The sequence below is a fragment of the Capsicum annuum genome, chromosome 10 (assembly GCF_002878395.1).
Source record: "Capsicum annuum cultivar UCD-10X-F1 chromosome 10, UCD10Xv1.1, whole genome shotgun sequence".
NCBI lineage: Eukaryota > Viridiplantae > Streptophyta > Magnoliopsida > Solanales > Solanaceae > Capsicum > Capsicum annuum.
In genome coordinates, this window is record NC_061120.1 from 16,127,756 (window position 1) to 16,142,227 (window position 14,472).

The following is a 14,472-nucleotide window of genomic DNA, read 5'->3' on the forward strand; positions in this document are numbered from 1 at the left end:
TGTAGATCCACTAAAATGATATAATGTCCAAAGGACTAAGAGTGTCAAGCTTGAACTGACGAGTGACCCCTTCAAGATAGTTAAGCCTAATCTGATGGGTGACTTATCATATCCTACACTAACTAGGTAGTTCTGGAGTATAAAGACTGCTACTAATGACTGTGCCTATCTGACGGGGAATTCGCCATCTTTACACTCGCTCGGTGCTAAATCCTAGTCCCAATTGAAAGACACTAAAATACTAGACTGTTCTAAGTTTAACTTACTGATATTTGACTATGTTGATAATACTTATAGTATGTTTAGAAGACTATTCTGTAATGTACTAAGACTAGACTACATACACAGCTATGGTTTTTGGGTATTCATTACCCCCAGGACTCAAAACAAGAATAGTAAAACAGCACTAAAGCTTAAGGAACATAGCATGCAGGCTTTCATGAAACATTTACTCTTGTAGGCATTTTATCAAACACTTGTAGTTCGTAGCTTAGTCAAATCATGGGAATACTATGGAACTTGTATAAATAACATAAATTTAACATGAAAAGCACTAATTCATGGTTTAATTCAATAAATGTTAACATTAAAACATGGAGAATCGAATAACAACAATAATTTCACTGAAACATGGTATAAAATCATAGTTCATGGAGATTCATGCATGAAATTATAATTTAAAACATAATAACTTGGAAAGATTAAAACTTGGTAATTAAAATGGAATACTTGGACTCCATGGGTGGAAGGGACCCGTGGAAGAACATTCAACATACCTTAACTGATGAATTTCTTGAAGGTCTTGGTGAATTCTTGAGGGTTGGGGGAAAATTGAGTGAATAATTAACTTAAAATATTTTTAGGGTTTAAATATCACACCTAAGCGGATTAAAATAATGGGAAAGGATTGTTTTAACCCTGGGATACACTTTTAATTTTTGTTGAATTTTTTTGAAAAACACCACTAGCGCGACGCAGTGCTATCATACCGTGTCACTGGAATTGGACAACTGGGAAAATGCACAGTGGCACAATGCGGTGCAATTTCGTTGCCACCTTGTTTGCAACCTGGAATCTCACCGCAACGCGGTGGTATTGCATGGGATCACTAAAAATTAACAATTCTTAACTGATCCTATGGCGTGATACGCTAATATTTTGGAGGCCCACTTGTTTTTGACAATTATCATTTATACTGGCTCTGCGATGTGCTAAGGGTTAAAATGACGGTGTTTAACGACTAAAACTTAAAATCACCATAACTTCTTACCCAATTATCGGATTTGGGTGAATTTTATATCTTTGAAAAACTAATTCAATTTCCTACGCAATAGCAGACTCTAAACTGACAAATAATGAGTGTTTCAAAAATTTTATATACGAATACTCATGTATTTAGACTTTAATTATGCTAGGGAAATACCGGGTATTACAACTCAAAAAGCTTAGAACCTACTAAATCATTGTAGAAGATATTTGAATAGGAGTTGCACCTCCCTGAACTGGTGCAACCCCATCATGAACCGGTACTATCTTATTCAGTACTGGCATCACCATCCTCTACTATCCCAGGCATATTTACATATAGAGGGGGAGGGGGGAGATACTGGCCTCTCTCTTGCTTGTCTCACGGGTTGATCTATGCCCCTAGTTAGTGAAGCTATATTTCCTGTTCCTTGTCCTCCCCTTGCTTGTCCTATACCCCAAACCGCATCCCCAAGAACTGATTTAGGTACCTTAAATCTTTCTTCATTTGATTGTGTTCTTACCATATACATGAATAAGAATGAAAGAAGTCAGATATCAATTGGAATCTCCAGATACCAATTGAAATCAAGTAATAGCACATAAGAAAAAAGAATTTAAATTTTCCTAGTATCCTGTCTAGTTGAACCACTGGTTATAAGAATAAATCTCTTAAAAGGAAAATTTGATATGAAATGAGTTTATTTAAATGTAGCAATAATTATATGTATCAAGCCAATAAGGTTTTCCTATATTGTTGGTTCAAGATTAGGATCCAAATAAATTCATCTAAAAGTTTAAATATGCAATATCCACCACGAACAAAGATGGATCCCTAAATAAGGTTGAGGTGAGTGTTAGATTTCCTAACACTAGGGGGGATATGATTAATAACTGAAATGTATGGAATGAACCATCTAGATCCTCGTGAAAAAAGTGAACTTAAAATTCAACAGATAATTCATGATTTGCAAAATGTTGCAAGTTTATTGTCAGACTGATCCTATATTATAATTCAATTATAAATGCTTCAATGAAAAGTCCATAAAGGTCAGAGTTTATAGAACACTTAAAACCTATTAGACCAATTGGTTCCAAATGCAAAATTTTATAATGAGGCAAGTTCTTTAAAAGAGCACCATGACATAATACTTCATAAAACCATGGCTGTAATACCTTGTACTTCTACCTAGCTTAAATTCATCCCGAAGATGTCAAAGACATGCTTTAAATATGAATACGCTTTTGTATATGTAGAATTTTCAATATTTTTACTTTTGTTGTGTGAAAAATTCAATAAGATTTTCATCGATATCAAATTCACCCAAATCCGACACCCGGGCGAAGAGTTAGAGCCTTTTTAGTGAGACAGTGTCTCATCTGAGCCGTCAGCGTGTTGCGAAGCTAGCTTAAACAGAAATTGTCAATTTCCAGTGTTTCTTCTTGATAGTGGTGCGTCTCTCCAAAGTCCCAGTTCATAATTTTCCTTTTCTAATGTTCCAACGCGATACCACCGCATCGCGGTGAGATCAGATCGCGTCCAAGGTGGCAGTGCGATTGTACCGCATCGCGCCACCATGCAATTTCCAATTGTCACTTTCCATAGGCACGGCGCAATAGCGCCGCATCACTCCAGGGGTCCAGATCGAGAAATTTTCACAAAAATTAAAAGATGTGTTCAGGTTTAAATGGGTCTTTTCCCATGATTTTATTCCACCCAAATGTGGGATTTAAGTCCTAAAAATGTCCTTATCTACTTATTATTCACTTTTTCCCCAATATCAAGAACATTCTCTCTCAAAAAAATAAAACCCTAGCCCTTGAGAATCAAGGTCAATCTCAAGAAATTCATCCAAGAACTCCAAGAACCTTCAAGGTTTCCTTTCTTAGGTATGCATAGTGTTCATTCATGGATTCCTTTCATTCATGAAGCCCAAGAATCAATTTTTAAACTATGAATTATAATATTCATGCTATGTGTTAATTATGTTCATTTGGTTGTTGTTGTTGTATGATTCTCAAGTTGGAATCTTTATGTGTTTCTATGAAAACATGTTAGCATGTGAATTGAAAACCATGAATTTTAGTTGGCTATGTTATGTTAATTTGATGATTATGTCATGCGCTAAGTCATGCACCCTAAGTGTTTGACAAGATGCCTAAGAGACTAGAAATTATGTAATATGACTCAATTGTGACTTAAGTGAAGAATTCATGTTTTACCCTTATGTTCAAATGACTCCAATGCTATTGATGTGCAATATAGATATTTGTTGGAATTCTCATGATTTTAGAGTATGAAATTATGACATTGAGTATATGCATTCCTACCATGTATAAGATTATGATAATCATGTACTTCATGAAATCCCCAACGTATTGTATTATGGATTGTTGATGTCGGTCGTGTATTCAAGAATGTCATGCCTTGTCAGTATCCTTCTATCAAGTCCTGAGGGTACTTATACTCGATAATTTAGCTGTGTGCCTAGAGCCAGTGTTAGTTTTCACGATACTCTCAGTCAAGCCATGATTAGTAGAATTCAGTCAGTCGTATGACTCAGGAAAACTCAGTAAATTCAGTATCAGTCCAGTACTCAGTAATCTCAGTAATATCAATAATCTCAGTAATCAAATAATCTTAGTACTAAAAAATCTCAAAAATCTCAGTCAATTATTAGATCTCAGTAGTATTTTGCCAGTCAATGGAATCTAGTGAACTCAGTTCAGTCCAGTTAATCAGTACAGTCAGTAACAGATCAGTCCATTCCAGTTCAGTATCTATTCATATGGGAGTAGGATTCAGCACCAAGTAAACCCAAGGATAGGAACACATACTGTCAGCAGAGGGTGTGATTCTTAGAAGCAATCCTTGCGCTCTAGAACTATATAGCCAGCATAGGTTGATACATCAACACTGTCAGTTGAGGGTTGATGAGGTGGATTAACACTGTCAGATGAGGTTCCTACCATTCTTCTTTGGGGACATTGTCAAATGAGGGTCACTCAAAGCTTGTCCTTACCAGTGGCGTGGTATTGACACCCTTCCAATTGGGTTATTGGACCCTAACTCAGCTATAATAACTTATTAGGGGCATGTCGGTTAGATGAATTCTCCAATAGTTTTAGTTACAGAATTAGGACTGTCAGATACAGTCACTCAGTCTTAGTAATAGAACTCAGATAGTTATTCAGATATGAGGACTGTTAGATACAATCACTCAGTACAGTACAGAACTCAGCTAATTTTATTAGAATCTAGACTATCAGATACAGTCACTCAGTATCAGTTATCTCAGTTATCAGTAGTTCATGTTATCAGTATTTAGACTCAATAGTCAGCATTACCACGTATTCAGTTTCAGTTACTTATCCATGCATGTATCTCGCGTTCATGTTATGCAGTCAGTTAGTATTGTTTGTGCATATGAACCCTTTGCATTCAGCCTACCTCACTTGCATACTAGTACATTCAATCGTACTAACGCATTTGCGCTATGGTGTTTTTATACCATAGATTCAGAAGCACGAGCTCCAGAGCATCAGTAGCATTTTAGTTTCAGTAGTCAGAGTCAGCAGTGAGTCCTCATCATTTGAGGATGTTATTATTTGATTATTTTATTCCTTCAGTACTTAGTTTATTTCAGTAGTTCGAAGTTAGTTGGGGACATGTCCCATCAACTCTACAGTTTTTAGACAGTTTAGAGGCTTTCAGACTACAGTTCATTCAGACAGTTTATTTTAGTTTTAGGTATTGTTATACCCTGTTTAGATATTGTTTATCAGACATGTTATTGTTTTAAACCTTATGGCATTACAGCTTAATTCCACATTTATACAGTATATCATGCAATGCTCAGTTACAGATATCAGTCATGGGTTAGCTTGTGGTCCTTTGAGGTCACGGGCATCGTGTAGCGTTTCGGGTACCAGACTCGGGGCGTTATAGTGGCAAAGGATCAGGTACCTGAAAATGGTGAAATGAAGAGATCTCAATAATTTGTCTTATTGGAATTGATATCAAATAATCTTTGAGGATATTTTTGTTATAATATAGCGCTCACCATTATAAATGGTATTGAGGATCTTGAATTTAAATTTATCGAATAGTGTGGAGAGATAAAATATGCAATTAAAGTTATTATATTTCACTTGAAAAGTGATGTTTTGAAAATAGTCCATAGAATAAGGTATAATGCCAGTGAGATACAAATTGGTGATCGTGCAAAAAGTAAAATCTTAAGATATAAAACACGACTTGTACCTTGAGGCACAAAGGTTATTTGCAAAGTCCTGGCATTATTGATTGGAGATGGGTTCTTCAATGGTGGATGCAATACGGTTTCTTTAAATCTGACAATGTATGAAAATCTTGAATGCATATAACGAATGAATGTTATGTCTAGCTAGATGGTAAATGCAATAGAAAAATCCTTGAAGGATTTAAAAGAGACTCATTCCATTGGGAAATGATTGTGAGATTGCTTACCATAAAGAAAGATCAATTTTGATCTCATGAAAATGGTTAGAAAATATCATGTATTAGTGAAATTGGTGCATTTATATATCCTGCTATATCTATCCATGAGATAATATTTTTTATTAATGTGCAAAAAAGACATAATTTTACTTTTATGTGAATGTGAGTGAAATCAAATATTATTGATATGAATTTATTATTTCTAAAAAATATTGTCAAAGAATTGTTGGTTATGTAAATGCAGGAAGAATCAATCTAAGATCAATTTTAATATCAAACAAATGAAAGTTTCCTCAACTAATTTGTTGTTGCTACGAACAAATTCAATGTGCAAATGGCTTGCAACAATGAGGTCACAAATAAAGTGATTTTCAAAAACTTATTCTGTTGAGTTTAAAGTTTTAACATATCCAAGAAATAAGAAAACAACATATCAAGACGATTTCAAGAATGCAACATTTTCATGAATGTGATGTGATCATAATGGCACAGTCAATATCAACATTTGAAAGCTGACATATAAGATTGGGATGCATCATCTTTGAGAAGTGAAATGATGTTTGCATCAGGGGGAGTAAAATATGCATTGCACTCTTTTTTCCTTTGCCTAAGTTATGTCCAATGGATGTTTCTTGCAAGGTTTTTAATGAAGCAGTAAACAAAAGCTTATTATAAGATATGTGTACTCTTTTTCCATCACTATAAATTTTTTCCCACGAGATTTTTTTCTACTAAGATTTTAACGAGGCACATCATCTATGGAAATCCAAGAGAGAGTTATGTAAAACTAATAAGTGTGAATGTCCACTACTCTAGTAATTACTCTCACTACTTATCTCTATTATTTTCCTCCATTATAAAGATAACCTTCACCGTTCATGACTATTATTCTTGTAACCTTACACATACATAATCTCCTCCATTATATTAATGGTTAATGTCATGTTTATGACAACCTTTTGTATGCCTCTATATGACACTAAAAATAGAGGCATAAGGATTCATATTGTATAAACTAGTCACTTGAACAATTGGAAGAATGAAAAGCTCCCATCTCTTATCTTGTCTCCTTATTTTTTAGTTTACTCCTTTCTTTCATATTGCTACTCTTTTAGATTAATTTTAACAGGTTCAAATCATGCATCATCAAATCACGTTTAGCACTATACAATAACACTATTAAAACACTTTTCCTATTCTCTTTATTCAAATGCTCATATTTTTTTTAACATTTCCAGAAGATACCATGTGTTGATGTTCAATTATAAATATTTCCATTCTCATATTTTATTAACAATTCCAGAAAATACAACATAGTGATGTTCAATTATAAATATTTCCTTAGTTAGATGCAAACTAATTATTGATCACTGCAATTTCTTCTAACCGTATATTCGTACTACAGACTCTTGTTACAGTCCTAACTCGTAGCTCAATTTCTTAATGTAAAAGAAACAAATTAATTTCATGTCAAAAACACCTTCGCTAAAACTAATATTTCCTTTGAATTTTCTGTAGAGCAACAATCTCATACAAAAGAGATAGCAGAAAAATATCACTTAATCACTACTGGAAAAAGGATCTATAGCGATGGTTCTCATACTGTCTTCATAGACATCAAAACCATTCCAATACATATATCACGATGGTTAGAGCACTCAATACAACTGAAGGCATTACATTAGATCACAGGCGATGATTTCTTGCGACGGTGACAAAAACCATCGCTATATCTAGGTATTTAGCGATGGTTATTATATTGACCATATGGTAACGGTTTTCAAGATGTTGGGATAGTTCCAAACCGTCCCTATATATATGCTATAGCGGCGATTATAAATATGATGTTGCGATGGTTTTCAAGTTGTTGGAATGGTTTCAAACCGTCCCTATATAATTCCTAGTCCGACCATTATAAATATGATGTTGCAACGGTTATGAGGCTATTGAGATGGCTAAAAACCGTCCCTATATGTCTGATATTGCGACAGTTTAAGATATGTTGGGACGGCTGGCAACTGTCCCTATAAAACTTATTGGGACGATTTTTTAAGCTATTGCGACAATTTGATTTATGTTGGGACGACTACCTATATATCTTATTGGGACAGTTATACATGCTATTGTGACGTATATAAACCGTCCTAAAAGCTTTATAAGACGGTTATTTTGTAAGCTATTGTGACAGTTAAACATGAGCTATAGCAACGGTTAATTTTGGCTATTGGGACAGCTATTGTAGGCTATTAGGGCAATTATTATAAGACTATTCAACAATACTATATTATGCTATTGCAATAATTTTATAAAGCTACCATAACACTTAAAATGTACATATATATTAATCATCAAGAGTACTAGTAAGTATTAATTTCCAAAATGTCAACCAATAAGAAAAAAAATATGTTTTGACCATTCAAAAAAATTAAAACAGACACAAGTTTTGAATGTTCAAAAATAAAAGATGTTTTAAACTACTCGGTCAAATTTTCAACAGCTAGTGTAACATGAAGCCAATGTGATCGACCTCTTAGGTCAGGTCTAGTTCATCAATTTCATTCCCTCCATCTTCTATATCATGATCACCTACAACAATAAGAAAAACAAAATTAAAGTTGAGCAATAAACTACACAACAACAACAACAACAAAAGTTGGAAAAGATCAAGTTACAGTAAATAGGACAAACTAAACAGTAAACAACCAAAAAGTAAATTAAACAGTAAACAAACAAAATGTCATGATCCTCAACATTCAACTTGCGACAACACTACCATCTAAAGACCACATCTGGAGTATCTAGGACAAACTAAACAGTAAATTATGATTATAAGGTAAACAACCAAAAGTATGCTAAATAGCCAGAATAGCATATGAACACAAATAGGAATAAGTTATAGGAGTACACACATTTAACAACCAGAGTCCACTGTTAAACATCTCTATAGTTGTTTCTACTTCTCCGCCTTCCTTTTTATATTGGAGATAAATATGACTTGTCAATTATCTTGTTAGATATATATCTGAACTTTCAGGATCCAAAATATATATCTGCACTTCCTGGATCCTCTTCCAAGCCGGTACACTAATTATATTGAGATAATTGTTTTGAGCATATCCTAGTTGAACAAAGTACTAATACAATTCAGGATCGTTGTGATAATCTTTGTCCATATTGTTGTTCACTTCACTCTCTTGGTGAAGCATGCAGATGGGCAATCAACAATCTTGGTCATTCTTTGGTCTAACTAATAAATGTTTAGGCAGTTCTTTCCATATGAACCTTTTGTGTAATGATTCATCACTAAATATAAGAGCCCCAAACAATCTTTAACAAACAAAAAGACAGTCATTTTGCCAGAAAGTTTATAACTTAATTTAAAATTATGACCTCCAAGATGACTTGTAGGTATATATATATATAAAGAAAAAATGGCTCAGAAACTTGATGAACGTTGAATGTATCACATAGAAAATGACAGACAGAATTATATTTATTGAAGCACCTAAAGTTATCAAATAACTAATTCTTATTTAGAAGAATTTAGATAAAGCATAAATCTGCTTGCTCATGAAATTACCAAGTTGAGGCTCTTATTTTTGTACTGAGGCGTTATAAGAGAGCCATTGGGTGGACTATCACTACTAAAAATGAGGACTATTACTTCACTTTTGCAGCACTAGAGCACATACATTTAACCACTTAGGTGATGTTTTACATAGACTTCAAACGTACAACACACTTACTTTCATAGGATTTCATCCTCACAATATCATCAAATCAACATTTTCTCTTAATTCATCTCATAAACTGAAGTGTGATTACATCTTATGTAGGTATGCAACCATTACTCATAGAGAATAGGATTCCCTATCACATTCTAAAGATAGAACTTAACATGATATTCACTTTATATTCATTATATTCATATTCCCAACCATTAAAGGTTTGCACAGAAAACCTCCCTATACAGATATGCAAGACTTAAGCATCTGTCTACACAAGATAATTGCCAGTTACATGCTTAATAATATCAAACACACATTCACAATATAAAACATCATAGTATACCTATATGAATAATTACCACAATGATTGATCTAATTTAACAATGTCTTCTATGTATATCCCATGTAAATGTACAAGTTACATACTCCAGGCACCAAGAATTTCAACTCACAACCCTTAAAATAACTCACAACTCACATCAGTAGTGAACATCCCATATAATCACCATGCCCAATTTCAATTTTAACAAGTGAAACGAAAGTCATTCAAATAACATAACTCATCACACTCACTAAAACATGAACTAAAATCAAATTAGAAGTACAGTTCATCAAGTCATGTCTATGTGTAGGTGCACAAACTATTGTTATATTTCAAGTGAAACAAAATGATTTAAAAGCACACTAATAACCATCCAGAATTTAAAACAATAAATAATAATACCCTAAAATATAACAAACAGACTAACAACCATCCAATACAGTCTAACAACAACAATAATATAAGCCACCAAATGAATTGGAGTACAATTCAGAATTTCAAACACTAACCATGACTGTTTTGACTATTTCTCCCTGTAGCTGCTAGTGTAGAAGTTTATTCCATTGGTGAAGGAATGAAAAATTCCTCCAGTATCTTAGGATCAATTATTCCTGCACTCTAAAGTCGAGCAATTATATTTATAATAACTTCTTGTCGAATGGTTCTCTTTTGCTCCTCAATTTGATCCTTCATATTTTGCATCCTTTCTTGCATTTGTTACACAACATAATTTGTGGAATTTAAAGTTGGTCTAGATCTTCCATTTAATCTTTTAAAAGAAGTGTTTGTAACCCCAACTCCAAACAGTCTTAGACATCCCGGATGTTTAACATCCATGATGATTGAAAATGCATCAATGGGTTGTTTATTTACACCTTGTTGTGTTTCAATTTCCTCCATTTAAGACTAATAATCATATTCAAAAGCAAATTTAAGTAATTAAAATTAAGAACCGATCATTTATATTAATATAAACTTGAAAAAGATAAGTTTCATACAATTTTACTAGTGGTGTCTTCATTAGATGCCTTGTATGTACGATCAGGTTTTCTTGCTCTTGTGACCACAAACATCTCCTCTAGAGACAAAGTTCCCCCTTTCCATTTTCATATATATGATATTTAGTGAATATCAAAAACTATTTAAAAGACAAGTTATAACTAAATAATAAATAAGAGAACACACCAATTTATTGTGATCTAAAGCAAAACTCTTCTTCACAGTAATGTGTGGATTCATCATCTTCTTCTGATTCTCAGTATTGGTTTTGGAAATTTTCTAAAAAAAAAATGATTCAGTAACATTAACTACAGTAACAAAGGGCTCCATCTGTAGCACTAACAGTAATATGATCGCAGATGGTGAAACATATTTTACCTAGAATTTTTTGGACTTCCAATACAGGAGGAGCTCTTTAAATTGACATTCTGGAACACTTTTGGGCCTTTTCTTCAATCGAACTTCATCATTTTCATATGGATCATAATGATCTTTCTTCAAATCAGCTCTATGCTTTCTCCAAGATTCTTGAATTCTTTCCAAAACTCAATCTTTTGCGGCATCAGGAATATCATATTTTGACTACAAGTTAGTTCCATTCAGTTAGAACAAAAACATGCACTTTTAATTAAGGAAATGAAAAGGTAAAAGTTCCAATAATCTGATCCCCTTATCATTCTACTTGTCAATTCGTCATCAAATTATAAAGAATTAGCAAACCACTAAACAACAGAAATAATGATATGTAACTTGAGAGTCAGATTATTAAATAATTGATTTAATCAACTTCCAAATAAGAAAAAATTAGTATGAATAATAAAAAGAAAAAAAATTAGATTAAAGAATTTAGTAAAATTACTTGTAGTGTTATGGAATATGTTTTATTCCAACAGTAGTAGTACTAGTATTGTTCTGTCTTTAATTTATAGGTATCACATAGTGTTTCTTCAACCCATTGAACCTTGACCACTTCTCCTAACAAGTAAAATGTCTTTCATCAGCCTCCATTGATGTCCTACTAAACACTCACTTGAACAACTTTCTATTTCAAAACTACCTTGTTTATGTTGTTCGCCCAACATAAACCTTGTCCTCCTCACAACTTTTCTTACACGATTGAAGCTACATAGCTCTCTTGTTCTAATGCAATAGCTCCTACTTTTCTTCTCTATTAAAATAAGTTAATTTTGCTTGTGTATTTCTTCTATAAAAAAAGGCTCTTTACTACCTACAAAGAGCAGACAGTGCAGTACATAATCTGTTCTGTTCTTTTATTTCCTTCTTTCGTTGTCACTGTATCTTTCATTCTAATGTACTCTCAGATAAAGTTTATCAATTGTACTCTCACAAAGTGTTTGATAAAGTTATATTGATAAACTTTATCAATTGTACTTAATCAACGTTTGATATAGTGGATAAAGTTTATCAATTATACTTTATCATTTAATAAAGTTGTAGTGATAAAGTTAGACAATGACAGTATAATTGATAAAGTTGTACTGACTTTCAAAAAGTGTTAGATTATTTTTTTTAAATATGAGATAGAGATTTATAAAGAAGAATGAAAGAGACAGTGATAGTGAAAGAAGAAATTAAAATAAAGGAACAAATTGTTTACTGCAATGACTACTATTTGTAGGAAGCAAAAGCAACCTTTATATAGAAATAACAACCAAGTAAATTCAGTTTATATTTCTAGATAATAAAAGTAGGAGCGATTGCTTTAGAACGGGAGAATTGTGTAGTCTCTATAAGGTAAGAAAAATTGTGAGGAGTACGAGGTTTTGTCAGGCGAACAACATAAACAGAGGTTGTTTTGAATGCAAAAGTTATTCAATTGAGAATTCAGTTAGGAGGAAATCCATGGAAGCTAATAAAAGACATATTGCTTGTTAGGAGAAAAGGCCAAGGATCAATGGGCTAAAGAAACACGACGTGATACCTATAAATTGGAGACATAAGAATAATACCAGTACTACTACTGTAATGATCAAGAATATTCTATATCACTACAAGTAATTTTACTAAATTTTTAAATCTATTTTTTTGCCTTTTTACTATTCATCTTGATTTTTCCTTATTTGGAAGTTGATTAAATTAATTATTTAATGATCTGACTCTCTAGTTACATATCATTATTTCCTATGTTGGTCGGACTCTTCAAAAATGTCTAGGGATTATAAGATCCTCCAAAAGTAGTGTATTTTTTAAGGATCCGATATGGGTGCGGCAACATTTTGAGGAGTCCAAGCAACTTAAATTATTCCTATCATTTTGTGATCTGCTAAATCTTTGAAATTTGATGGAAATTATACGAATCCCCTTGTCGTTCTACTTGTTACAGAACATATACATATGAAAACTAACAAAAATCATTAACAAACACACATTTATATGCAGATAATATGATATTCAAAGGTCAACAACAACAACACTTAAAAAAAATAGATAAAGCTAGAAAATGCAGCCACTACATTCATAGACACAGAGCCACTCAACTGAAAATATATCAAATATATAATGAACCACTCAACTAAAAATATATCAAATATTCAGAACACAAACCTAGTATAATCCCATAATTCCTATTTTGTGTAACACCCCAAATCTGATACCTAGAACGCTACATGGTGCTCGACCCCTAAGGACCACAAACTGACCCATGACTAATATCTGTACCTTTATACTGCATAAAATACTTTATAATGCAGAAACATGAACTGCAAGGCCATAAAGTTCAATACTAAACATGATCTGAATGATATAACATCTGTGTGGGGTAATAGAATACCCAAAACAAAACTAAACATACTGAAGTCTGAAATATGATAGTCTAGAAAGCCTCTAGCTGACTGAACTATCTGAGTAAGGAGTTGATGGGATATGTCCCCAACTAACTCCCACTAATAAATTGATTAATGAGGTAATAGGGAAATAATCATGTCCTCAAAAGATTAGGACTCACTTCTAACTCTATCTGTTGTTATCTGGAATCTACTGTTGCTCTGGAGCTCGTATCTCTAAACCTATGGTAAAAGACACTATAGCGCAAATGTGTCAGTACTTTGAATATACTGGTATGCATGTGAGGTAGGCTGAATGCATGGGGTTCATATGCATAAACAATAATCATAACTGACTAACTATCATCAGCGTGAGATTACATGCATGAGACATAACAACTGACACTAATACTGTGATAACATGATTACTGAATCTGAATATAACTGATAACACGAGTGACTATTATTGAATCTAAATATAACTGATAACATGAGTGATTGTATCTAACAGTCCTAAATCTGATGGAACTATCTGAGTTTTATCACTGAGACTGATTGATTGTGTCTGACAGTCCTGATTTTGTAACATGAAATTGTGAGAAGTAGTTATCTAACCGACATGCCCCTAATACACCAATATGGCTGAGTTGGGGTCCAATATGTAACCCTAATTGGAAGGGTGTCAATATCATGCCACTGATAAGGACAAGCTATGGGTGACCCTCATCTGATAGTATCCCCGACAAGAATAATGGGGCCCTTATCTGACAGTGCCTATTCACCTCATCAGACAGTATTGATGTCTCAACCTATGCTAGCTATAAAGTTATGGAACGAAAGGATGACTTCTAAGAATCAAAACCTTATATGATAGTGTGTGTTCCCATCCTTTGGTTCACTTAGTTTAAATTCCTA